This window comes from Convolutriloba macropyga, chromosome 6 (assembly GCF_964194025.1).
Source record: "Convolutriloba macropyga chromosome 6, txConMacr16.3, whole genome shotgun sequence".
Classification (NCBI taxonomy): domain Eukaryota; kingdom Metazoa; phylum Xenacoelomorpha; order Acoela; family Convolutidae; genus Convolutriloba; species Convolutriloba macropyga.
In genome coordinates, this window is record NC_134473.1 from 21,362,940 (window position 1) to 21,389,941 (window position 27,002).

General features: G+C 35.7%; 1 protein-coding gene and 1 long non-coding RNA gene across 2 annotated transcripts in view; one reads left to right on the top strand and one right to left on the bottom strand.

The window, feature by feature from the left end:
* LOC142340851 (uncharacterized) overlaps nt 1-27,002 on the top strand; it is a 66,420-nt gene that overhangs the window by 22,371 nt on the left and 17,047 nt on the right. The window lies entirely within an intron of this gene.
* Nucleotides 2,022-26,606, bottom strand: LOC142340853 (uncharacterized). Its single transcript, XR_012759095.1, has 3 exons — nt 26,540-26,606; nt 26,052-26,140; nt 2,022-2,056 (listed from the first exon to the last, which is right to left on the bottom strand). It is a non-coding gene; the product is annotated as an uncharacterized LOC142340853 (long non-coding RNA).

Here is a 27,002-nt window from a genome sequence, read left to right on the forward strand (position 1 = left end):
CTGTCTTTATGGTCTAATTCACATAATTCACATATTTTTTATATAGTAATCGGTCTTAATGCGATAGTTATTATATCATTTAATGCTTTCAATTGATAATTGATGATTTTGATGGCTTTGTCTTTCTTTGATTTCAAAAAAATTAGTGTCCGTTTGAAACTTACCCTTATTTTTTGTTTTCTTTGTTAACTTAATCCTTATTCCGTTTTTGACACGTCCCTGTCAGTTTTTATTGTTTGTAAGAATAAACATCTACTTGTTTTATGTTTCAATTAATGGTTTCATGACTTTAACATGGTGGTTTTTCATAAATTCATGAGCTTTGTTAATGGTCGATATATGCTAATTTTTTGTCTCTTCACCATGTCCTTTTAAAAACAGATCTAATTGAAATGACGCCACATGAGCAAAAATTAATTTTTTAGTTTATTGTTTATTGTTCTGACGCTTCATTTTTTTTTCAATTTGTATGAGACTTTTGAATTTGTTCTGTATTTTTTAAATTTTATGTAGTGTTAAGACTCTTTCTCTTTAATTACATATCTCATAGGCTTCATGCTCAACTTATATCCAAACTTTGCCCCTTTGTGACACTCTTTTTGTTGATTTGTTTGGACAAGTCTCGCCAAATTACTAAGAAAATGCATGTTATTTCTTCAGTTAATGTTTGCATTTTTCTTTTATTACCACTTTGTCACTGAGCGCCTTTTTTGAAAAAAGTGATGGAGCAAATTTTTTGAGCTAACTATTAGTATCTGCTGTGGTTTTTGTTGGTGTTCGTCTTGTCTCTTAGATGTGTAATCCTTTGTCAACTTATTGATGTTTATTTTTGCCCCCACTGCAGAACAGGAATACCTTTGATGCTTTACTTGCAAATATGGGAAACTGCTTTCACGGAGATGGTCATAAAAATTGTATTGGTCTTCGAAATTTTGCAATTCATGGAAATTGATAAGTATTGCTGCCCTGTCTTCTTACGACTCAAACAGTAGTTATTTTTTAATCGATCGAGTTTTGTAACAAGATGGAAAAGTCAATGCCCCACGTGTTAAAACTTTTATTTTGTTTGTTTTGGAACAAAATTGAAGAGTGGGGAAATAGAGAGTAATGCTGTGCTACTATTAATTTTCGATAGTCGATCCAGAAAAAAAAGGTGTGAAAAAAATTTGCTCTAGGAGAGCAAAAATTTTTGATCTCGCGCTGTTTTTAAAGAAATTTTTATGTTTCGTCTCGCAATTTTACGTATGGAAGTTTTCTCTATCATTGGAAGCAAATATCAAACTTTTAAGAGATGCCATTTTCACTTGTTTTTGTCGGTTTGCTGTTTTTGACGCTTTTTCTTAATTTTGTAAGCTTCCTCAAGGTGTTTTCGCAGAGTTATTTTTATTGAAGTAAGATTTTTTGGATACTTTGGTGATATTTTCTTTTTTCACTATTTGTTAAGAGTTATTTCCCCCCAAAAAAATAATATGTGGCATAAATTTTGGCTTATTTTTGAAGCGTTCTGCTTGATTTTTTTTTGTTTTTGTGCCCCCATTGATACCTTTTGGTTTTGTTTTTCTTTTAGATTTATTCGACGGGCTTTTAGATTTATTCGATGATTTATTCGACTGTAGGAGACATTCAAAATACCAGACAGGGCAGTTTTCGCAACAAAAATTGAATTAACTTGTTTCTTTTTAATTCATTTTCGTTTCCTGTCCGGAATTTTTTGTTGTTCAGTGGGTTGCATTGGTAGTCATTATTTTGACAGAAGCGGCATTATAAGAAATACCAAGAACAAACGTTCTGTTTTATAACCTGCAGGAAACTATATTTAGTAAAATTTTGTAATCAGATTTTGGATTTTTTAATCAGAGATTCCATTCCTTCCCAATTCCGGTTTTATCGGTAAAATGGATCACTTTAATTTTTCTATTTTGCATCACATCAATGAGGAAGCAGAAACTGTATTACGGTATCTGCTGAGAATAGATTGTTTGGAGTCGCAACTTATAAATTTCAAAAATAATCATCGGGCTTTGCTTCATTCTGCGCGAGGAACTATTGGCTAGGCCTAACCCAGGTTGAGGTCCCAGACGGAAGCAAGTATGTCCAGACCGAAGATGAACGCACGAGGGGGGGCTTCGTGCGTTCAAAGTTACATAGTCTGGAAACATCAGAAAACGCACAAAAGTCTGAACATGAACGCACGAAAATCTGTCGAACGCACGAAAGTCTGGACATGAACGCACGAAAGTCTGGTAAACGCACGAAAGTCTGGACATGAACGCACAAAAATCGGTTGAACGCACGAAAGTCTGGTGAACGCACGAAAGTCTGAACATGAACGCACGAAAGTCTGGACATGAACGCACGAAAGTCTGGTAAACGCACGAAAGTCTGGACATGAACGCACAAAAATTGGTTGAACGCACGAAAGTCTGGTGAACGCACGAAAGTCTGGACATGAACGCACGAAAGTCTGGTGAACGCGCGAAAGTCTGGACATGAACGCACGAAAGTCTGGCGAACGCACGAAAGTCTGGACATAGGCAAATTTCGTCTGGGACGGTCTGGACATAGGTACTTTCCGTCTGGGACGGTCTGGACATACTTGCTTCCGTCTGGGACCTCAGCCTGGGAAGCGAATTATTCCTTTGAATCGATTCCTCACCCAGGCTGAGGTGCCAGACGGAAGAAAGTATGTCCAGACCGTCCCAGACGGAAAGTACCTATGTCCAGACCGTCCCAGACGGAAGTTGCCTATGTCCAGACTTTCGTGCGTTCGCCAGACTTTCGTGCGTTCATGTCCAGACTTTCGTGCGTTCACCAGACTTTCGTGCGTTTAAGTCCAGACTTTCGTGCGTTCACCAGACTTTCGTGCGTTCATGTCCAGACTTTCGTGCGTTCACCAGACTTTCGTGCGTTCAACCGATTTTTGTGCATTCATGTCCAGACTTTCGTGCGTTCGACAGACTTTCGTGCGTTTAAGTCCAGACTTTCGTGCGTTCACCAGACTTTCGTGCGTTCATGTCCAGACTTTTGTGCGTTCACCAAATTTTCGTGCGTTCAACCGATTTTTGTGCGTTCATGTCCAGACTTTTGTGCGTTCACCCAATTTTCGTGCGTTCAACCGATTTTTGTGCGTTCATGTCCAGACTTTCGTGCGTTCATGTCCAGACTTTCGTGCGTTCACCCAATTTTCGTGCGTTCATCCGATTTTTGTGCGTTCATGTCCAGACTTTTGTGCGTTTACCAGACTTTCGTGCGTTCACCCAACTTTCGTGCGTTCAACCAACTTTCGTGCGTTCATGTCCAGACTCTCGAGCTTCAACAGACTTTCGTGCGTTCATCAAATTTTTTTAATTTCACCAGGTTTTAGTGCGTTCATGTCCAGACGTCAGAGGCTTCGACAGTCTTAAGATGAGTTCATGTTCAGATTTTTGTGTGTTCCCCAGATTTAAATCTGGGGAACACACAAAAGTCGGGAACCTGGTGAAATCCGACTTTTTATTAAGCCAAGCAGTCGTCCAAATCAAACCAAACTCTATATGCAGTTCCTTTTTTCTACGTAAAAGAAAGAACAAAAACAATTTTTCCTATTGCTGTCTAGAAAAAAATTTGGTATTCCACACGGAAACTTACGATTATTGTGAATAAATATTTTTGAAATATAGTATTTTTGATCGGGTCAAGGAGTTTTCCAAATCGAACAAAACTCGGTATGCACTATTCTTAGTGTATATGAAGCCTAAAAGAAAAAGAGTTTTTGTTATTGCTTGCCTTGGAAAAAAGTTAACTTTTCATACGCAAATTTGCTATTAATTCAAAAATTTAGTTCTGAAATGTAGTATTTTTGATCGGTTCAAGGAGTTGACCAAATCAAACCAACCTTGTTAGAGAGTACCCGCAGTGTATGTAGAATCCAAAAGCTTTGGTATAGCTTGCCTAGGAAAAAAGTTAGTTTTTCATACGGAAAGTTTCAATTATTTCGAATAAATTACAATTAATCAATTTTAAAAATGGGTCTATTACTTCGGGTTGAGGAGTTGTTTAAATTGAACCAAACTCCGCATGGAGTATCCCCTGTGTACCTAGAGACTAAAACAAAAAGAATTTTTGTAATAGCTTGCCTAGGAAAAAAAGTTAGTTTTTCAATCGGAAATATCGACTTTCTCGCTATTTCTATTTTCAAAAATATAGAAATTTCATCGGGTCAAGGAGTTGTCCAAATCTAACCGAACTCGGAATGGAGTATCCCCTGTGTACCTAGAGTCTAAAACAAAAAGATTTTTTGCTATAGCTTGCCTAGGAAAAAAGTGAGTTTTTCATACGGAACTTTTTGAATTTCTCGAAAAAGGAATTTTAAATATAGGTCTTTTTTATCGGATCAAGAAGTGGTTCAAATCAAACCAAACTGGGCATGGAGTATCCCAAGGGTATCGAGAGTGTAAAACAGAAAGAATTTTTTGTTTAGCTTGCCTAGGAAAAAAGTTAGTTTTTCATACGGAAATTTGCTATTATTTCCGAATAATTTTGAATAAGTAATTTTAAAAATAAGTCTTTTTGATTTGGTCTTAGAGTTGTCCAAATTGAACCAAACTTGTTATGGAGTATCCCCAGGGTATGTAGAGTGTAAAGCAAAAAGAATTTTTGGTAAAGCTTGCCTAGGAAAAAAGTTAGTTCCTCATACGGAAATTTGCTATTATTTCGAATAAATTTGCGATTATAATTTTAAAAATAGGTCTTTTTCGTCCGGTCAAGGAGTTGTCCAGATTTAACCAAACTCGGTATGGAGTATCCCCTGTATATATAGAGTCTAAAACAAAAAGAATTTTTGCCATACCTTGGTTAGGAAAAAAAGTTAGTTTTTCAATCGGAACTATCAACTTATTCGCTTATTATTCGATTATTATTTAGTTTTTTGATACAGTCAAGGAGTGTTCCAAATCTCACTAAACGTAGTACTACCAATATATGTTGCGTCTAAATCAAGAAGAGTTTTTGCTATAGCTTGTCTAGAAAAGAAGTTGCGATTTGATAAGAAAATATACGATTATTTTGAATTTTTTTTTCTGAACTATAGTATTTTTTGATCGGATCAAGGAATTGTCCAAATCTAACGAAATGCGGTAAGGAGTACCCCGAGTGTAGGTACAGTCGGAAACGAACAGAATTTTTGCTTTAGTTTGTCAAGAAATGAAGTTGTCGTTTCATACAGAAATTTACGATTATTTCGAATTATTATATTTCAAATATATTGTTTTTGATTAGTCCAAGTAGTTTTTCAAATTCAACCAAACTCTCTAGAGAGTACTTTCATTGCATGTAGACTCTAATGTAAAAAATTTATTGCTATATCTTGTCAAGAGAAAAAGTTGGTATTTCACAAAGAAATTTACGATTAAATCGATTTTTTGTATTTTAAATATAGTATTTTTAATCAGATCAAGGAGTTGTTCACATCTAACCATACTCGGCATGGAGTATCGTCAATGTTATGAGAGTCTAAAACAAAAAAAGTTTTGCTATAGCTTGCCCACACAATAAATCGTTTTGTCACAATTCAAAAAAGTCTCGTTAATTTTTGTCGGAGTTTTTGTTCTTATCAAGAAAACTATTCATTTTGGAAGAGAAATATAGCAAACGTATACTCATTTTTTTGCTCATTGCCTCTACTTTCCAAATCATTATACCCGATTAATCGTTCCATTACTTTTTGGATAATAAAATGCAAAATAACTCAAAAAAACTTGAAAAAATCGCCCTTTTTGAGGTCATTTTCTGTTTTTAACTTATGTTTCAGCTTCAAAACTATACTTTTTTGTAATCTCCGTGCAGCTTATCAACTAACCTTCACAAAACAATGAATTTTTAAACTGAAAATTTTTGATTTTCTTGAGAAACAGGCCGAGGAAGGCCACCTAATCGAGATGAAAAAATGCAAAAAAAAACGAAAATTCAAAGTTGTTTTTGTTAATAACTACGAGCACAGAAAGAGTTAAGATACGTTCTATAGCCCAAAATAAAGCTTAACTTCTCTGCTTTACACTCATATATATTGTTTGAATAAGTTTTGCGACCCGAGGTGAGTTTTTTTGTCTTTCCCGAAGAATGCTAAAAAACACCTGTTTTGCATCAAGGGGTCAAAATCATGATTTTTTTAAAGCTGTTTTTCAGAACATTTTTATGCTTCAGATGATAGCATTTTCCTTCCTGATTCCAAAACACTTTCATTTTTAAGAATTGGTTCAGTCATCATCGAGATATTAAGCTTTAAAAATAGGTTGGGGGGTTGGGATTCCCATAGTTCCCATTATTCTCTTTATTCTCTCTTTATTCTCTCTGTAATCTCTTTTTTTTAAACTACCAACTAGCTATATATATTCGGCAGCTCGAGGGCATCCGAAATTTGTAATTTGAATGCAAGTTGTATTTCGCCTCTCTACAGGTAAGTTATATGTGTTGGCAATGTGAAATATTCGAATGAGCTGCCTCATTGTCACTTGACCAGCTGCATACATTCTGAGCATGTCATCTGACAGCAGGAGGAGTGCTATGAAGCGCTGTCCGGCTAGACCATTATAATTAACCTGCAAAGAGGTGCATATGAAATGAAATGTATCGGAAACATTCAAATGGTAATAGTAAGTTAGTGAAAGCAATGAGAAAGTGTCAGAGAGCCCCCCCCCCACCCAACCCCCCCAGATAGAAAGCGGAGAAGGGTAGAAGCGGAGAAGGGTAGAAGCGGAGAAGGGTAGAAGCGGAGAAGAGAAGCGGAGAAGGGAGAAAAGGGCAGAGCACCGGCGAGGAAGCCACAGGGCGCAGTGTGAGACCCCTTTTAGAGCCTATAGCGACTGGAATTGAGTATTTTAGATCGAGACAAATGTCAGCAAGTACCTCTGATGATGATGTACCTAGACAAGATCTTTATGACGATGAGTTTGTTTACCCAGGGGGAAAGCTTAAAAAGATAAGAGCCAAATGCTTGAAGGATTTGAATTCGAAAGACGACAAGTGTTTGTTTAAGAGACGTCGTGAAGTTGATTTGGATCTAGCAACTTCTATCAAATTCGTAAATTTTCGAGCCAATTGTCAACCCGGGAAAGTCTTAGCAAAAGTTTCTAAGCTATTTAAAGAGGCTAAATCTGTGAAAGTAGGAAAACTCAGGCCTAATCAAAAAAAAGGATTGAAAAATGAGTGGAAGTATAATGGCTGGGTGAATTTTTTCGGCATCGGCGATTGCAAGCGGGCTAAGAACAGAATCCAGAAGAAACCCGAAAAGTTCGGTGGCATGATAATCAAAAAAGTTGGCAGAATAAGAAACATCGGACTGGACAGCAGAAAAAAATTTATTGCGCTTCCGCGATACAGAATTCCTGCCAAATTGGATGTCCCTACCCAGTACTCGTGCTGGGGCAAGAAGTTACCCCCTAGAAATGATAGTAGATTTGCTATTGACGATTTTACGTGCTTGCCCTTTGACGTTGTGCTTGTTTATGATTAGTTTAATGTTGCGTCAATGATTTGATTTAGTTTGCCGAGTCTGATTACCTTGTTTAGTTTGATACTTGATGTTTTCATAGTTTTATAGCGAATTCACAAAAGATGATAGTAAACAGCGTTTTTACCCTAATTTGATGTTGATTTTGCATTCTAATGTTCTATTTATACTTCACATGGTCTGTTTTCAAGGATTCTGCAGGGCTAGCCCTAGATTACAAACAGAATCGTTGAAAACACCCCATTTTAATCTTCAGTCTTCAAAATCTGATTTTTTTCAAAGTAGATTACTATCGGTTCAAGGTGTTGTTCAATTTAGACGGAACTTGGTATGGAGTAACCCCAGTGCATGTAGAGTCTAAAACAAAAAGAATTTTTGCTATAGCTTGCCTAGGAAAAAAGTTAGTTTTTCATACCGAAATTTGCGATTATTTCAAATATTTTTTTTTAAAAATAGGTCTTTTTCGTCGGATCAAGGAGTTGTCCAAATGGAACCAAACTCGGTATGGAGTATCCCCAGTGTATGTAGAGTCTAAAACAAAAAGAAATTTTGCTATAGCTTGCCTAGGAAAAAAGTTAGTTTTTCATACGGAAATTTGCGATTATTTCAAATATTGTATTTTAAAAATAGGTCTTTTTCGTCGGATCAAGGAGTTGTCCAAATGGAACCAAACTCGGTATGGAGTATCCCCAGTGTATGTAGAGTCTAAAACAGAAAGAATTTTTGCTATAGCTTGGCTAGGAAAAAAGTTAGTTTTTCATACAGAAAGTTGCGATTATTTCGTTTAAATTGCAATTGTTGAATTTTAAAAATTGGTCTATTTCGTCGGATCAAGGAAATGTTCAAATCGAACCAAACTCGGCATGGAGTATCCCATGTATACCTAGATTGTAAAACAGAAAGAATTTTTGCTATAGCTTGCCTAGGAAAAAAGTTAGTTTTTCATACGGAAATTTGCGATTATTTCAAATATTTAATTTTAAAAATAGGTCTTTTTCGTCGGATCAAGGAGTTGTCCAAATGGAACCAAACTTGGTATGGAGTATCCCCACTGTATGTAGAATCTAAAACAAAAAGAATTTTTGCTATAGCTTGCCTAGGAAAAAAGTTAGTTTTTCATACGGAAATTTGCGATTATTTCAAATATTTAATTTTAAAAATAGGTCTTTTTCGTCGGATCAAGGAGTTGTCCAAATGGAACCAAACTCTTTATGGAGTATCCCCAGTGTATGTAGAGTCTAAAACAAAAAGAATTTTTGCTATAGCTTGCCTAGGAAAAAAGTTAGTTTTTCATACGGAAATTTGCGATTATTTCAAATATTTAATTTTAAAAATAGGTCTTTTTCGTCGGATCAAGGAGTTGTCCAAATGGAACCAAACTCGGTATGGAGTATCCCCAGTGTATGTAGAGTCTAAAACAGAAAGAATTTTTGCTATAGCTTGGCTAGGAAAAAAGTTAGTTTTTCATACAGAAAGTTGCGATTATTTCGTTTAAATTGCAATTGTTGAATTTTAAAAATTGGTCTATTTCGTCGGATCAAGGAAATGTTCAAATCGAACCAAACTCGGCATGGAGTATCCCATGTATACCTAGATTGTAAAACAGAAAGAATTTTTGCTATAGCTTGCCTAGGAAAAAAGTTAGTTTTTCATACGGAACTTTTTGAATTTCTCGAAAAAGGAATTTTAAATATAGGTCTTTTTTATCGGATCAAGAAGTGGTTCAAATCAAACCAAACTGGGCATGGAGTATCCCAAGGGTATCGAGATTGTAAAACAGAAAGAATTTTTTGTTTAGCTTGCCTAGGAAAAAAGTTAGTTTTTCATACGGAAATTTGCTATTATTTCCGAATAATTTTGAATAAGTAATTTTAAAAATAAGTCTTTTTGATTAGGTCTTAGAGTTGTCCAAATTGAACCAAATTTGGTATGGAGTATCCCCAGGGTATGTAGAGTGTAAGACAAAAAGAATTTTTGCTATAGCTTGCCTAGGAAAAAAGTTAGTTTTTCATACGGAACTTTTTGAATTTCTCGAAAAAGGAATTTTAAATATAGGTCTTTTTTATCGGATCAAGAAGTGGTTCAAATCAGACCAAACTGGGCATGGAGTATCCCAAGGGTATCGAGAGTGTAAAACAGAAAGAATTTTTTGTTTAGCTTGCCTAGGAAAAAAGTTAGTTTTTCATACGGAAATTTGCTATTATTTCCGAATAATTTTGAATAAGTAATTTTAAAAATAAGTCTTTTTGATTAGGTCTTAGAGTTGTCCAAATTGAACCAAACTTGGTATGGAGTATCCCCAGGGTATGTAGAGTGTAAAACAAAAAGAATTTTTGGTAAAGCTTGCCTAGGAAAAAAGTTCGTAATTCAATCGAAAATATTGACTTATTCGCTTATTCTATTTTCAAAAATATAGAAATTTTATCGGATCAAGGAGTTGTTTAAAGTGAACCAAATTGATATCCCAGGCTACCACTACTATTTAGGTTGTAATGCAAAAAGAATGGTCCGCCTAACTTTCCTAGAAAAAAAGTTCGTATCTCAATCGGAAATATCGACTTTTTCGCTTTTTCTATTTTCAAAAATATAGAAATTTCATCGGGTCAAGGAGTTGTCCAAATGGAACAAAACTCGGCATAGAGCATCCCCTGTGTATATAAAGTGTAAAACAAAAAGAAATTTTGGTATAGCTTGCCTAGGAAAAAAGTTAGTTTTTCATACGGAAATTTGCTATAATTTCGAATAAATAATTTTAAAAATAGGTCTTTTTCGTCGGATCAAGGAGTTGTTCAAATCGAACCAAACTCGGCATGGAGTATCCCATGTATACCTAGAGTGTAAAACAGAAAGAATTTTTGCTATAGCTTGGCTAGGAAAAAAGTTAGTTTTTCATACGGAAAGTTGCGATTATTTCGTTTAAATTGAAATTATTGAATTTTAAAAATTGGTCTATTTCGTCGGATCAAAGAGTTGTCCAAATGGAACCAAACTCGGCATGGAGTATCCCATGTATACCTAGAGTGTAAAACAGAAAGAGTTTTTGCTATAGCTTGGCTAGGAAAAAAGTTAGTTTTTCATACGGAAAGTTGCGATTATTTCGTTTAAATTGAAATTATTGAATTTTAAAAATTGGTCTATTTCGTCGGATCAAAGAGTTGTCCAAATGGAACCAAACTCGGTATGGAGTATCCCCAGTGTATGTAGAGTCTAAAACAAAAGGAATTTTTGATATAGCTTGGCTAGGAAAATGTTAGTTTTTCATACGGAAAATTGCAATTATTTCGTTTAAATTGCAATTATTGAATTTTAAAAATAGGTCAATTTTGTCGGGTCGAGGAGTTGTTCAAATCGAACTAAACTTGGCATGTAGTTTCTCTTGTGTACCTAGAATCTAAAACAAAAAGAATTTTTGCCATAGCTTGACTAGGAAAGAAATTAGTATTTCATACGGAAATTTGCGATAATTTCAATAATTAATTTTGAATTATAGTATTTTTGAATTGTTCATTGAGTTCTCAAGTTTGAACCCAACTCGGTATGGAGTACCCTCCGTGTAGTTAGAGACTAGGCGTAAAGGATTTTTGGCTATATTTTGCCCAGCAAAAAAGTTAGTTTTTCATACGGAAATCTGCGATTATTTCAAATAATTAATTTTGAAACAGTGTTTTTGAATTGGTCATAGAGATATCGAAGTTTAGCCGAACTAAGTATTGAGATGCCACTGTGCTAGCGAGTTTCAAAGGAGTGCAACGTCTTGAATTTGATTAGAAGGACTTGTTTGATTGATTTCATGGGATCATTTTTTTTGAAATAATATATATTTTTTTTCAGTTTCAAAGATGCTGCAAAGCAGAATTGTCATAAAAGGGAATAAAGTGTTATTTGAAAAGCCTCGTTTAAGCAGTATTGAGGAGAACCAAGAAAGGCAAACAGCGGATAACGTTTGGAGTGAAATTTGTGAACTTAAAAAGCAAATTGAGCAGTTAACTAAGCGAGTTACCGAGCTTGAAAAAGCTAACATTGAAGTGGTTGACTTAACTGCAGATGACAGCTTTCCCTCAACAGCGTCTGTGCACTCATCAGATTTGAGCGATTATATACCAAATGGTATTTGAGAAGCCCGTTGCAGATATTCCAGATTGTAGATTCTTTTAGAAAGATATACTTAATTGTCCTAAATTCTGTTTGCTATTGTTTCGTGATCTATCAGCCAATGTTTTGTTTACTATAAGGTGTAATCAAAAGTTTAGCGGTCCAATTTGTGTCACAGTTTATTTGAGCTTAGTTTCGACTCAATTGTGTACCGTCTTCACTTATGCATGATCGTTTCTTTTATTTCAGGTCTTGAAAATGGATCCCAAGTACTTTTGGCTAGTCATGAGTATTGAGAAAAATGATGCTCGTATCATTGATTCTGAATCAGATGCCTGGGGATATCTAAGTCAATCCGATAAATTCAAGCGAACGACAGGCGCTGAAACTAGATTGTTTATTAACAATGACTGGCATTTGTACAAAGTAATCAGACATGGCACTGATAATTATGAAACAGATCTTCTCGAACTGCGGAAACAGCTCAAGCTTGATGATCCAGAAGCTTTCATTGATGACAGTGAAGAAATAGGCGAGGAAAGAAGCGATGTGACTGTCAAGCTACCCTCAAAATTGCCCAAGGGTGAAGTTGTTTTGGTGCGTTTATTTTCTTCGAAAATTTCTTGATCCGTTTTAACCAATTTAACTTATATTTGTTTGCTAAATTATTTTGACTCCTTTTTCTTTTGTTAGTGCTGCCCCGATCACAAGAAGTTTTCGGAAGTTCTGTTGGAAAACGAAAAGAGGATGTCTGATATGGTAACACTTCTAGAGAGCACGACAAGTCAGTCGATGGAAGATGTGAACAACATTAAACGGAAATTAAATGCAATCGTGAGTTGTTTTTTTTTGAAGTTTTTTATTTTAATCTTCGTTTCTGTAGAAAATACCCTCGGTGTTTTTAAAGGTGACTGATTCTCTCGCAGCAATTGACGGCTTTCAAGACAGCTCTCTTCTTCCAGTTGTGCCAAATAGACAAAATGAAGAAACTGAAAATTTTGTGGAGCAGGAGGAATTGGAGGAAGCTTTGCTATTTCGTTTAATTGAGACAAAACCTCCCGTTCAGTTTGGATTGAACGGCAAGAACCTTGACCACATCTACAGTGGCCATAAACCTTCAGAATACGGTTTAGCGCTGCGCAAATGGATATACGGAGTTGATGGTTTAGCGTACGCGATGATATTGCCATCCAAAAACATGTCAGGCGGAAGAGTTTGTGCATCAAAGGAATCAATGCTCACCTTTTTTCGTAAGAAATCTCCAAAATTTGTAACATTTCGTTGTTATTTGCAAAATGAGTGCGCAGCACCTTAATTTGTTCTTTTCAGGAGCAGTCCAGAGAAAATTCCCAAATGACAACTTCCCCGACGCAAGATCTCAGGCAAAAAAAGCGGCAAACAAGGCGGGGTTAAATGCAAAGCAGCGGCTCGAAAGCAAAGGTAAATACAGCGAAGATGCGAAAGGGAAGAAGAAAGAGCTCTATCAGAACAAAAAAGAGGACAAAAAATCGAAATGAGAAATTAGCAATTACTCAGAAATCAGTTGCGTTTTTTTGTGTATCGTATGGTGTAGTTAAAAAGTCTTATAAATTTTTTGCTATTGTTTAGATTGTGATTTTATTAACTTAAAATTATAAAATTGTTTAGAAAGTGGTGCTTAACAAAATAGCTTCAAATTTCTACTCATGATGAATTTTATAGTATCTTTTTATTCAAATTCAATCAGTAAAGAGGTTGCGTTTTGTTTTCACTTAAAGTCAGTGGAGTATCTAATACCAACAGGAGCTAGTTTCTTTGTCTTTATACTCATATGATAACCTTTTTAAACTTCTTTATGTCTCAGGTGAGCTAAGTTGTCTTGTGTCTTTCAGACATATGGAAACCTCAAGTTCGAAAGACCGTCCTAAAAGGCAAATTAAGAAGCCGGAATTTGAAACCGATCCGGAAGTACAGGTTGAGAGGAGTATCCGTTATCAGTATCGGAATACCTTGTTCTGCTTTTTTTATCAGAAAGCTTGTGTATCTACTACGCTGAACAGTAAAGCTTGGCCAAGAGGGTACTCAGATGAAGATAAAATTGCACTGAAACCACGACAGAGTGAATTTATCAGACACAACCGTGGGACTCATCGAATGCTTTATTTGGGTCATGGTCCCGCAGATGAAGTGAGATTGCACAAGAAATTGACTTCTGAAAGGGTCAAGAGAGGTTTGCCACCAACGTTTCTCAGTTGTGTCTCTCCAGAATTGAATTCCAAGCCAAAGAAAAGCAGTGTGACCCAATTGCCTGTTGACTTTGTGCCTGAATCTCCTTCGTTGTTCTCCCAAGATTCACCAATAGCTGCAACGGCCTCAAATCTTCAAGATGAAACGGCTGCAGTTGTGGAAGCGCCAATTTCAGCCAGAGAAGAAAATGCTATGGTCCCGCGACCTCTGTTCCAAGAAAAAGCTGTAGTGTCTGCAGACAAAAAGGTTCAGGTAACTTGATTTGCTTTCAAAAGTTTGTGCAATGAAAAGTTTTGGCTGTCTTGCAAGTTTTAGGTACTCTTTTTCTCAAGTGGTTGTCAACATTTTTTTTTCTAGGGTGCTTCTGCCATGTGCAAGGATTTCGAGGCGTTTATGAAAGGTCACGAAAATAGAATGCAACGGGCTGAAGAAGTCGGGAAATCAATCAAGACTAGGCACGACAAGAAAAGAAGGAAGCTATTGGGAGAGCTCAATAAAATGGTATTTTTGTTCTTTCTCTTCTGTTGTTAATTTTTGAGCCCTTTTGAACTTTTAAAGTTTTAGGTTGAGGACGTAAATGAAGTTTCCCTACTTCAAAAGTCGGGTTTTCAAAGTATTGATGATGTTCCGGAATTGTTGGTTGCTTATCCTGTCCATCGCGTGGATTTTGAGGGTGACGACCTAATGAAGACGTTGAAAGCGAATGCTCATCCAACACAACTTGGTCGGTGCTTGCGGCGAACTATCTTCGGTGTTGATGGCTTGGTTAAGGATATGATTGGCAGTGAACGCTCTCTGGGCCGCATCGAAGCTCCAAGAGACAAAATTGCTATCTTTGAAGGTTCGTTCTCAACTTTTTCTAACAGATTTTCATTTGTTTTAGCACAATAATATAAAACTACATGCTTCAAAATAACTGCTCGAGTTTTAAGTACTTCTGACTTGTTCTTTATGTGGGATTGTTTATAACCAGCAAAGCGTTCTCTTGCTTAGATGTTGTAACCCAGAAGTATCCGCTAACGCCCCATATGGCATTGCGAAAAGCGAGGGACTCCGCAAATCAGGCTGGAAGAGAGCGACAAAGCTATCTGAATCGAGTCCAGATGAGTGAGCACGCCGCAGATGTAACCCTGGCTGCTATTGATGATAGCTTTGGAAATGATTCCAGTTAAAGCCCCAACTGTAGATGTCGCGAGTTAGAAGAGTTAACGATATTGCTAGAATTGAAGTTAAACGCAGAGCAGAATGATGAGAACCTATAATTGTTACCGTTTTCGGTTGAATGTGTATTGTGAATTGGGCAATAGTTTTCAAAGACATTCTCAATTTTAACAATTTGTGGAACATGTGCGCCCTATTAAGTTTGATAATGATTAGCAGTTTGTGATTTACTTTACTTTTAATTCTGTTGTCATTTTACAATGACCTAATGTTTTGCCACTTGTTAGTTTCTAGAAGATGATTTTGATCAAATCAGTTTTCTGCTTTACCAATCTCTTTTTTTCTTCATTTTTAATTCTTGCAGAACAATCAGAGATTTTAATTTTTTGCTTTAATGCTTCAATCATGGTTCAATCGTTTAAGATGCTCTATGGACCAGTGTGAAAAACTTGCTCAAGTCGAAGGATATGTTGCGGGACATTTTCTTGAACCCTCTGAACACGAAGTTCACGCTCTAACAAATCTACTCTCTAAAGAAAGCTACATGAATCTATTAAACACCGATAGAAAGTTCAAAAAATTGCATACAGACATGGAAGACATTTACAAATCTGCAGTTGATTTTGGATTGAGAATTGAACCTGATAAATTTGGCGGGTATTGCTTAGTTAACCGAAGTGGAAATACCATCAAGTGAGGGGAAATCAATTGCGCTGTTGGATTGTTGGGTAGGAAATCAAAAGGCCACGAGATTGATGACTGGTCGTCGATGGAGGGCGAGAAATTAGTAGTCGGAGTTGCAAGATGGGCGAATCATTCATGCGTACCCAATTGCGACTATTACATGAAAAGTGGCTTCCGCGGAAGAGAATGCGTGCGTCTAAGAGCTCTAAGCGAAATCAAGTATGGAGAAGAGCTTTTAACTTATTATAACGACGACTTTTTTGGTACGAACAACATGTTTTGTCTTTGTGGGCATGAATCAAAACATGGCAAGCAAGTCGTGACAGAGTCCGTACAGCAAGATAGTTTAAATGACAGGCCACCAAAACGAAAGCGGATTGCAAAGCCTCGGATAAAAGTAATGAAAGATGATGAGCGTGGCTCCTTGCTAGTCGATCTAGCCACATTTTACAACGAAGACTCAAATGCTAGTATGGTTTCAGAGACTAGCTCCATTTCCGTCGTGAAAAGTCCAGATCCAGAATGGGAGTTAACTGAAAGTGAAGAGTTGGAACAGGAAGATGATGAAGTTGTTTCAGACGTTAGTTGTAGTGATATCAGCCTTTCTTTCGAGCAGAGCGAAGAGTTCAATCATGGAATTGATTTATTCAGAGATTACTCTCTTATTGAAGAAGGCGCTGAAAGTGGTACTCAGGAAGCGGATGAAGAAAACCAATTATTTGAAATAGCAGGTGCTTCAGCCACAAATTTAGCGGCGTCCTTATTGGCTATTGTATCGTTGCATAACGGTTCTGACGCACTTCTGAGCGATCTTCTAAAACGAGATCAGTTGCTTTTTGCTGGTCAGACAATTTCCCCATGGGCTTTCAGAAAACAATTCGAAAACTTTTGCGCCAAATATCAGTCGAGCAAGCAATCTTTTCATAATGGTGAATTGATTCTCCTCAGTTTTTGTCCACTTCTTCTCAATATTCTGAGAGATTCACTTGCCGACATTTTTAAGTACGCCGAAGACAAAGAAGATGGAAAGGATATTCTGATGCCAAAGTTGCGCATAGAAAAGCAGCGATTGAAGATCAGGCTAATTGTCAACACAGATGGAGCTAATGTGTGTAAAACACCGTTGGCTTCAGCTTGGCCCATGTTCTTCGCGATTGCCGACTTACCTCCTAAACAGCGCCAACTTTTCAAAAATCTGGTACTTGGAGCTCTTTTTGTTGGAGCAGGCTATCCCGATTTTGATGTTGTGTTTGAGCATGTGCAGAAAGAATTGTCAGTCGATGAAGAAATTGAATTCAAGGGAGCATGTGTGTCGGTTACTTTTGAGCCCATTTTGTTTGTTGCAGACCTCATTGCCAAGTCAAAGGTGTTAAAAATGAAACAATGCAACGGCTACTACGGATGCACACTGTGTACACAGAGAGGGAACCATGTTGGAGGTGCTCATCGATACCCTCATGATGAAGTTTTTGTCATGCGTTCCTTTAGTTCTCATTTGATGAATGTACAGGAATTAGAAAAAGGCAGCGTTCAAAAATTGAAAGAACGACTAGGTCGAAATGCAGATTACGAAGTCAAAACCCATGGAATAAAGGGTCTTAGCAGAGCTTTTGACATTATCTCAAATTTGCCCCTTTCGTCGCCAGTTGATCCCATGCATCAATTGTTTCTTGGAGTGGGAAAAGATCTTCTGCTCTATCATTATGAAAGGATGAGGCCGCATCATAAAGAAGAAATCAACTCCTTTCTCGCTTCTCTAGATGTACCGAGAGAATTCAAAAATATGATTAGACCTCTTGATGCTCTCAGCAATTTTAAAGCGAAAGAAGTCAAAGTAATGTTGCTTTATCTGTCTCCAATAGTTTTCCCTCTTTACTTATTTGGCGATGAGAGAAAAAGCGACGAGACTGATTTAAATAAATTGGTTTTCTCGATCCGCGAACTTTACGAATCAAGCAAAAACGCTGATTTTTGCGAGAGGCTCCTTTCCGAGTTCTGTCTGAGCATGGCAGAAAAGACAAACAAGATGGAATCTATAAATTTTCACCTCTTGCGCCATCTAGGTTGGCAGGCTAAAAACATCGGGCCTTTATTTACTACCTCTGCTGCAATGTTCGAATCTGCCAATAGGCTGCTTATTGCTCCGCTCTCGGGAACTGTTAATCAATGTCAGCTAATGGTATGGCGGTTCATAAGAGCAAAAATGATTGCGACAATGAAATTAAAAGAGGACTGTCTCACCTCAATGCTGACTGATTTTCTCCAGAAGAAGAAAATTGATGAAGCGTACGGCTTTGTAGACAACACAGATACGAGAAAATTTCGTCGGGAACATCCTCAAACAAAATTATTTTGTCGCTATTGGGGAGATTTTTTTTTATCATCTGCTGCCTATGGACGAGGATGTCTCGCGGATAAATATGTTGCGGTTTGGGTAGAAGATGAGTTTGTGACTGGAGAAATTCTTTTCTTTTTCGAATGCACTTCTAGAAGTTGCATCCTTCGTAAACTGAAAATTGTCAAAAAATTGAAGCTTGTGAAAACTGAAGCTCAACGCGTCGTGCCATTCGGTTTTATTGTAGAGGATACTGAGGAAAAGATTGAAGTGCCTCTAATGGCCATTAAATAAAAAATGTTCTATTTTCAGTATCAAGAAAGTTATCTTATCACAATGCTTCGTCATTTTGAACATAACTAGCCAGTCCTTGTGTGTTATGAACTCTTCTGTTTGTTTCATTTTGGTTACTTCATTTTGTGTTTAGAATAATGACGATCTTCCGTAATGCCTTTTAGTGTCATGAAATTTAACGTTTTAAAAATAGTTCTTCAATCAGCTCTATTCATTTTAAGCATGATGCAAGCCAAATTTGGCATTCGAGATTTCCAGGTTGTTGTATAATTCCTAAAATGAGCAAGAATTTTTGGTATAGTTTGTTCTAGGAAAGAGATTAGGTCTTCATACGGAAATTTGCGATTAATTCAAATACTTAATTTTGAAATATAGTATTTTTGAATTGGTCATTGAGTTGTTGAAATTGAAGGAAACTCGGTATGCTCTTTGTAATTAAAGACTAGGACAAAAGGAATTTCGGCTATAACTTGGCTAGGAAAAAAGTTAGGTTCGTATATGGAATTTTGCAAATAACGAATTTTAAAAATAGGTCTTTTTCATTGGGTCAAAAAGTTGTTCAAACCAATCCAAACTCGGTATGGAGAATCCCCTGTATATATATATATATATATATATATATATATATATATATATATATATATATATATATAGTCTAAAACCAAAAGAGTTTTTGCTATAGCTTGCCTAGGAAAAAAGTTAGTTTTTCATACGGAAATTTTCGAATATTTCGAATATTTAATTTCAGAAATAGGTCTTTTTCATCGGGTCAAGGAGTTGACCAAATCGAACCAAACTGGGTATTGAGTATACCACGGGTAATTCAAGTGTAAAACAAAGAGAATTTTTGCTGTAGCTTGTCTAGGAAAAAAGTTATTTTTTCATACGTACTTGGAATAGAAATTGTCATTTGAAGCAATGTTTAGATTGATTGATGATGTTTGTGTTGTCAAACAAATGCGAGTTGTTTCTCTTCCTTTATTATATTTTATGTTACCTTGTTATTTCAATAAATCAAAGTAAGTCCAGTAAAACAAAAAAAATAATTAGTGCTTCACTGTTGAGTCAAAAAATTAATTGAGTGACAATGGAAACTTAGAAGTTATGTAGGTTTCGGTTTCATGACAATTTAACCGATTCTATTTTACCCAACCTGCCATTTTACCAATGCCATTTTACCCAATGCCATTTTACCTAATGCTAACTTACCCAATACTCTTCGATCTTTTACTTCAATTGTTCCATGTTCGGTTGTGATAGTTTCATATAAAGTTCCACGGGCTATTTAAATATATAGCCATTTATAATCCAATATTCGGTTGTGATGGCAGCTATATGCCCAACTGTTTTTTTTGTTCAGTCAATTTTCGCCGATCAATATATTTATTGTACAGAGTTGTGAGTGATATAGCTAGCCTAGGAAAAAAGTTAGTTTTTCATCCGGAAATTTTCATCGGGTCAAGGAGTTGACCAAATCGAACCAAATTGGTTATTGAGTATACCACGGGTACTTCAAGTGTAAAACAAAGAGAATTTTTGCTGTAGCTTGTCTAGGAAAAAAGTTAGTTTTTCATATGGAAAGTTACGTTTATTTCGTTTAAATTGCAATTATTGAATTTTAAAAATAGGTCGTTTTCATTGGGTCGAAAAGTTGTTCAAATCAATCCAAACTCGGTATGGAGAATCCCCTGTATATATAGAGTCTAAAACAAAAAGAGTTTTTGCTATAGCTTGCCTAGGAAAAAAGTTAGTTTTTCATACGGAAATTTTCGAATATTTCGAATATTTAATTTCAAAAATAGGTCTTTTTCATCGGGTCAAGGAGTTGACCAAATCGAACCAAACTGGGTATTGAGTATACCACGGGTAATTCAAGTGTAAAACAAAGAGAATTTTTGCTGTAGCTTGTCTAGGAAAAAAGTTATTTTTTCATAAGTAAAGTTGCGATTATTTCGTTTAAATTGCAATTATTGAATTTTAAAAATTGGTCTATTTCGTCGGATCAAGGAGTTGTTCAAATCGAACCAAACTCGGCATGGAGTATCCCATGTATACTTAGAGTGTAAAGCAGAAAGCATTTTTGCTATAACTTGCCTAGGAAAAAAGTTAGTTTTTCATACGGAAATGTGCAATTATTTCAAATAAATAATTTTAAAAATAGGTCTTTTTCATTGGGTCAAAAAGTTGTTCAAATCAATCCAAACTCGGTATGGGGCATCCCCTGTGTATATAGAGTCTAAAACAAAAAGAATTTTTGCTAAAGCTTGCCTAGGAAAAAAGTTAGCTTTTCATACGGAAAGTTGCGATTATTTCGTTTAAATTGCAATTATTGAATTTTAAAAATTGGTCTATTTCGTCGGGTCAAGGAGTTGTTGAAATCGGACCAAACTGTGTATGGAGTATCCCATGTATACCTAGAGGCTAAAACAAAAAGAGTTTTCGCCATAGCTTGCCTAGGAAAAAAGTTAGTTTTTCATACGGAAATTAGCGAATTTCTTAAATAACGAATTTTAAAAATAGGTCTGTTTCATTGGGTCAAAAAGTTGTTCGAATCAATCCAAACTCGGTATGGAGCATCTCCTGTGTATATAGAGTCTAAAACAAAAAGAATTTTTGCTATAGCTTGCCTAGGAAAAAAGTTAGTTTTTCATACGGAAAGTTGCGATTATTTCGTTTAAATTGCAATTATTGAATTTTAAAAATTGGTCTGTTTCGTCGGATCAAAGAGTTGTCCAAATGGAACCAAACTCGGTATGGAGTATCCCCAGTGTATGTAGAGCCTAAAACAAAAGGATTTTTTGCTATAGCTTGCCTAGGAAAAAAGTTAGTTTTTCGTACGGAAATTTGCATTTATTTCAAATAGATAATTTTAAAAAGTGGTCTATTTCGTCGAATCAAGGAATTGTCCAAATGGAACCAAACTCGGTATGGAGTATCCCCAGTGTATATAGAGTCTAGAACAAAAGAAGTTTTTGCTATAGCTTGCCTAGGAAAAAAGTTAGTTTTTCATACGGAAAGTTGCAATTATTTCGAGTACATTGCAATTATTCAATTTTAAAAATAAGTCTATTTGGTCAGGTCGAGGAGTTGTCCAAATCGAACGAAACTCGGTATGGAGTATCCCAAGTGTATATAGAGTCTAAAACAGAAGGAATTTTTGCAATATCTAGCCTAGGAAAAAAGTTAGTTTTCCATACGGAAAGTTGCGAATTTCGCGAATGGCGAATTTTAAAATTAGGTCTTTTTTATCGGTTCAAGGAGTTGTTCAATTTAGACGAAACTTGGTATGGGATATCCCCAGTGTATGTAGAGTCTAAAACAGAAAGAATTTTTGCTATAGCTTGGCTAGGAAAAAAGTTAGTATTTCATACGGAAATTTTCGAATATTTCGTTTAAATTTCAATTATTGAATTTTAAAAATTGGTCTATTTCGTCGGATCAAGGAGTTGTTCAAATCGAACCAAACTCGGCATGGAGTATCCCATGTGTGTCTAGAGTCTTAAACAAAAAGACTTTTTATCATAACTTGTCTAGAATAAAAGTTCGTAATTCAATCGGAAATATCGACGTATTCGCTTATTCTATTTTCAAAAATATAGAAATTTTATCGGATCAAGGAGTTGTTTAAAGTGAACCAAACTGATATCCCAGGCTACCAGTACCATTTAGGTTGTAATGCAAAAAGAATGGTCCGCCTAACTTTCCTAGAAAAAAAGTTCGTATCTCAATCGGAAGTATCGACTTATTCGCTTATTCTATTTTCAAAAATATAGAAATTTTATCGGATCAAGGAGTTGTTTAAAGTGAACCAAATTGATATCCCAGGCTACCAGTACTATTTAGGTTGTAATGCAAAAAGAATGGTCCGCCTAACTTTCCTAGAAAAAAAGTTCGTATCTCAATCGGAAGTATCGACTTATTCGCTTATTCTATTTTCAAAAATATAGAAATTTTATCGGATCAAGGAGTTGTTTAAAGTGAACCAAATTGATATCCCAGGCTACCAGTACTATTTAGGTTGTAATGCAAAAATAATGGTCCGCCTAACTTTCCTAGAAAAAAAGTTCGTATCTCAATCGGAAGTATCGACTTATTCGCTTATTCTATTTTCGAAAATATAGAAATTTTATCGGATCAAGGAGTTGTTTAAAGTGAACCAAATTGATATCCCAGGCTACCAGTACTATTTAGGTTGTAATGCAAAAAGAATGGTCCGCCTAACTTTCCTAGAAAAAAAGTTCGTATCTCAATCGGAAGTATCGACTTATTCGCTTATTCTATTTTCAAAAATATAGAAATTTCATCGGTTCAAGGAGTTGTTCAATTTAGACGAAACTTGGTATGGGGTATCCCCAGTGTATGTAGAGTCTAGCACAAAAAGAATTTTTGATATAGCTTGGCTAGGAAAAAAGTTAGTTTTTCATACGGAAAGTTGCGATTATTTCGTTTAAATTGCAATTATTGAATTTTAAAAATAGGTCTATTTCGTCAGGTCGAGGAGTTGTCCAAATCGAACGAAACTCGGTATGGAGTATCACAATTGTATATAGAATCTACAACGAAAAGAATTTTTGCTTTAGCTTGCCTAGGAAAAAAGTTAGTTTTTCATACGGAAATTTGCGATTATTTCAAATATTTAATTTTAAAAATAGGTCTTTGTGATCGGGTCAAAGAGTTGTCCAAATCTAACCAAACTTTGTATGGGGTATCCCATGTGTACTTAGAGTCTAGCACAAAAAGAATTTTTGATATAGCTTGGCTAGGAAAAAAGTTAGTTTTTCATACGGAAAGTTGCGATTATTTCGTTTAAATTGCAATTATTGAATTTAAAAAATTGGTCTATTTCGTCGGATCAAGGAGTTGTTCAATTCAAACCAAACTCGGCATGGAGTATCCCCAGTGTATGGAGAGTCTAAAACAAAAGGAATTTTTGCTATTGCTTGCCTAGGAAAAAAGTTCGTATTTCAATCGGAAATATCGACTTATTGCCTTATTCTATTTTCAAAAATATAGAATTTTTATCGGATCAAGGAGTTGTTCAAATCAATCCAAACTCGGTATAGAGCATCCCCTGTATATATAGAGTCTAAAACAAAAAGAATTTTTCCTATAGCTTGCCTTGGAAAAAAGTTAGTTTGTCATACGGAAAGTTGCGATTATTTCGTTTCAATTGCAATTATTGAATTTTAAAAATTGGTCTATTTCGTCGGATCAAGGAGTTGTTCAATTCGAAGCAAACTCGGCATAGAGTATCCCCAGTGTATGCAGAGTCTAACACAAAAGGAATTTTTGCTATTGCTTGCCTAGGAAAAAAGTTAGTTTTTCATACGGAAAGTTGCGAATTTCGCGAATAGCGAATTTTAAAAATAGTTCTTTTTTATCGGGTCAAGGAGTTGTTCAATTCGAAGCAAACTCGGCATAGAGTATCCCCAGTGTATGCAGAGTCTAACACAAAAGGAATTTTTGCTATTGCTTGCCTAGGAAAAAAGTTCGTATTTCAATCGGAAATATCGACTTATTGCCTTATTCTATTTTCAAAAATATAGAATTTTTATCGGATCAAGGAGTTGTTCAAATCAATCCAAACTCGGTATAGAGCATCCCCTGTATATATAGAGTCTAAAACAAAAAGAATTTTTCCTATAGCTTGCCTTGGAAAAAAGTTAGTTTGTCATACGGAAAGTTGCGATTATTTCGTTTCAATTGCAATTATTGAATTTTAAAAATTGGTCTATTTCGTCGGATCAAGGAGTTGTTCAATTCGAAGCAAACTCGGCATAGAGTATCCCCAGTGTATGCAGAGTCTAACACAAAAGGAATTTTTGCTATTGCTTGCCTAGGAAAAAGGTTAGTTTTTCATACGGAAAGTTGCGAATTTCGCGAATAGCGAATTTTAAAAATAGTTCTTTTTTATCGGGTCAAGGAGTTGTTCAATTCGAAGCAAACTCGGCATAGAGTATCCCCAGTGTATGCAGAGTCTAACACAAAAGGAATTTTTGCTATTGCTTGCCTAGGAAAAAAGTTAGTTTTTCATACGGAAAGTTGCGAATTTCGCGAATAGCGAATTTTAAAAATAGTTCTTTTTTATCGGGTCAAGGAGTTGTTCAAATCGGACCAAACTGGGTATGGAGTATTCCATGTATACCTAGAGTGTAAAACAGAAAGCATTTTTGCTATAGCTTGCCTAGGAAAAAAGTTGGTTCTTCGTTCGGAAATTTGCGATTATTGCAAGTAAATAATTTTATAAATAGGTCTTTTTGATCGGGTCAAGGAAGTGTCCAAATCAAACCAAAGTCGGTATGGAGTATCCCCAGTGTTTGTAGAGTCTAAAACAAAAAGAATTTTTGCTATAGCTTGCCTAGGAAAAAAGTTAGTTTTTCATACGGAAATTTGCTATTCTTTCGAATAATTTTGCGATTATTTTTTTTAAAAATAGGTCTTTTTCGTCGGGTCAAGGAGTTGTTCAAATGGGACCAAACTCGGTATGGAGTATCCCAAGTGTATATAGAATCTACAGCGAAAAGAATTTTTTCCATAGCTTGACTAGGAAAAAAGTTAGTTTTTCATACGGAAATTTGCGATTATTTCAAATATTTAATTTTTAAATATAGTATTTTTCATCGGGTCAAGGAGTTGTCCAAATCGAACCAAACTCGGTATCGAGTATCCCATGGGTAACTAGATTGTAAATCAAAAAGAATTTTTGCTATAGCTTGCCTAGGAAAAAAGTTAGTTTTTCATACGGAAATTTGCGATTATTTCAAATATTTAATTTTTAAATATAGTATTTTTCATCGGGTCAAGGAGTTGTCCAAATCTAACCAAACTTTGTATGGGGTATCCCCATGTGTAGTTAGAGTCTAGCACAAAAAGAATTTTTGATATAGCTTGGCTAGGAAAAAAGTTGGTTTTTCATACGGAAAGTTGCGATTATTTCGTTTAAATTGCAATTATTGAATTTTAAAAATAGGTCTATTTCGTCAGGTCGAGGAGTCTATGATGTGTGTTTATGATGTATGATATATGTTTATGTTGCTTTCAGCTTTCTTGAATGAGTGTCAAAAAAGTCTTATCAAAAAAAAGTCTTATCAAAAAAAGTCTTATTAGAGGTTCATTTTATTCTTAATACTGATAGATAGACACATAGAATTTTGCTCACGCCAGCAAAAAAGGATGTCTACTATTAGTATAAAGATGTTCATGTTCCTCACGTAAAAAAAAGACTTTATATGTGGATTTGTGGATTCTTGGAACCCTGGCGTCTTCATCTTCAATGGGCATCTACAAGCATAAGGTTAGTTTTTTTAGTCTGGACATGAACGCACGAATTTTTGTGCGTTCATGATCAGACTCTCGTACTACGAGAGTCTGATCATGAACGCACAAAAATTCGTGCGTTCATGTCCAGACTCTCGTACGAGAGTCTGATCATGAACGCACAAAAATTCGTGCGTTCATGTCCAGACTCTCGTACGACAGTCTGATCATGAACGCACAAAAATTCGTGCGTTCATGTCCAGACTTTCGTGCGTTCATGTTCAGACTTTCGTGCGTTCATGTCCAGACTTTCGTGTGTTCGACAGACTTTCGTGCGTTCATGTTCAGACTTTCGTGCGTTCATGTCCAGACTTTCGTGCGTTCACCAGACTTTCGTGCGTTCATGTCCAGACTTTCGTGCGTTTTTTGATGTTTCCAGACTATGTAATTTTGAACGCACGACGCCCCCCTCGTGCGTTCATCTTCGGTCTGGACATACTTGCTTCCGTCTGGGACCTCAGCCTGGGCAGTCTTCCGGCTATGTTCTTCTCATGATCCGTTCCAACATCTTTCCCTTTTTCCCTTCAACGAGAAGCCAAATTTCTCTGAAATAGTAAGAGGATCTGAAAGAAAGTAGTTTCATGACCTGACATTTTTCAAAATTCTTTTAAAGTGGAGAGATGAAATGGTGTTTAAAAAGAGTTCTGTTTTTGCAATGTTTCTTGTTTTCTTTCTGTACAAAAACATTTTACAGGTAATATGTGTTTTCTATTGATTCACATTTGCTGTTTTTCAGCACCTCGAGAGGCAACTAAAGGTTTATAAATTTTTAACCGCTAATTGTTTCAGAAAATATTATTTATTTTTGCGATTTATCCGTTTTTGCTAATTTTTTTGTTGGTCTGTTTCTTATACTGCATTTCGGCTGGTCCAATTTGCACTCCAATGAAGCGTTATGAAATTATTTGACTGAATTTAATTGAAAGAAAAAAGTTATTAACTACCTTGACATAAGTTGTTCAGAAAAAATGGCTCCGTTGGATTTTTTTTGTTTCCTTGTTTGGCGACTTTTTATAATCTGTGGCAGTTTCACTTATGCTCTTATTAGTCACATCTGAATCAATTTAAAGTTTATGACTCATATTTAAGGGTTTTTACGATTTGGACTGTAATTTTACAAAAAAAACTATTAGAGACTTTTACATATTGCCCTCTATTTAGTTGTTCCTTTAGTTTTCACTGATTATTTGTTTAATTGGCCCTCTAACGAGGCACACTCAGGTTCATCTAAAAATTTTGATTAATATCTAAAAAATTTTGTGACTCTGCCATGACTTCTTTTCACTAAATTTATTCACTAATTTCCACCTTTTGATCTTTTGGTAGTTTTTTGTAGTTTTTTACAATTCAAACAATTTGAATTATATTGGTGTGCTGTTTTTTTAAAGATGTGTTCACACATTTTCA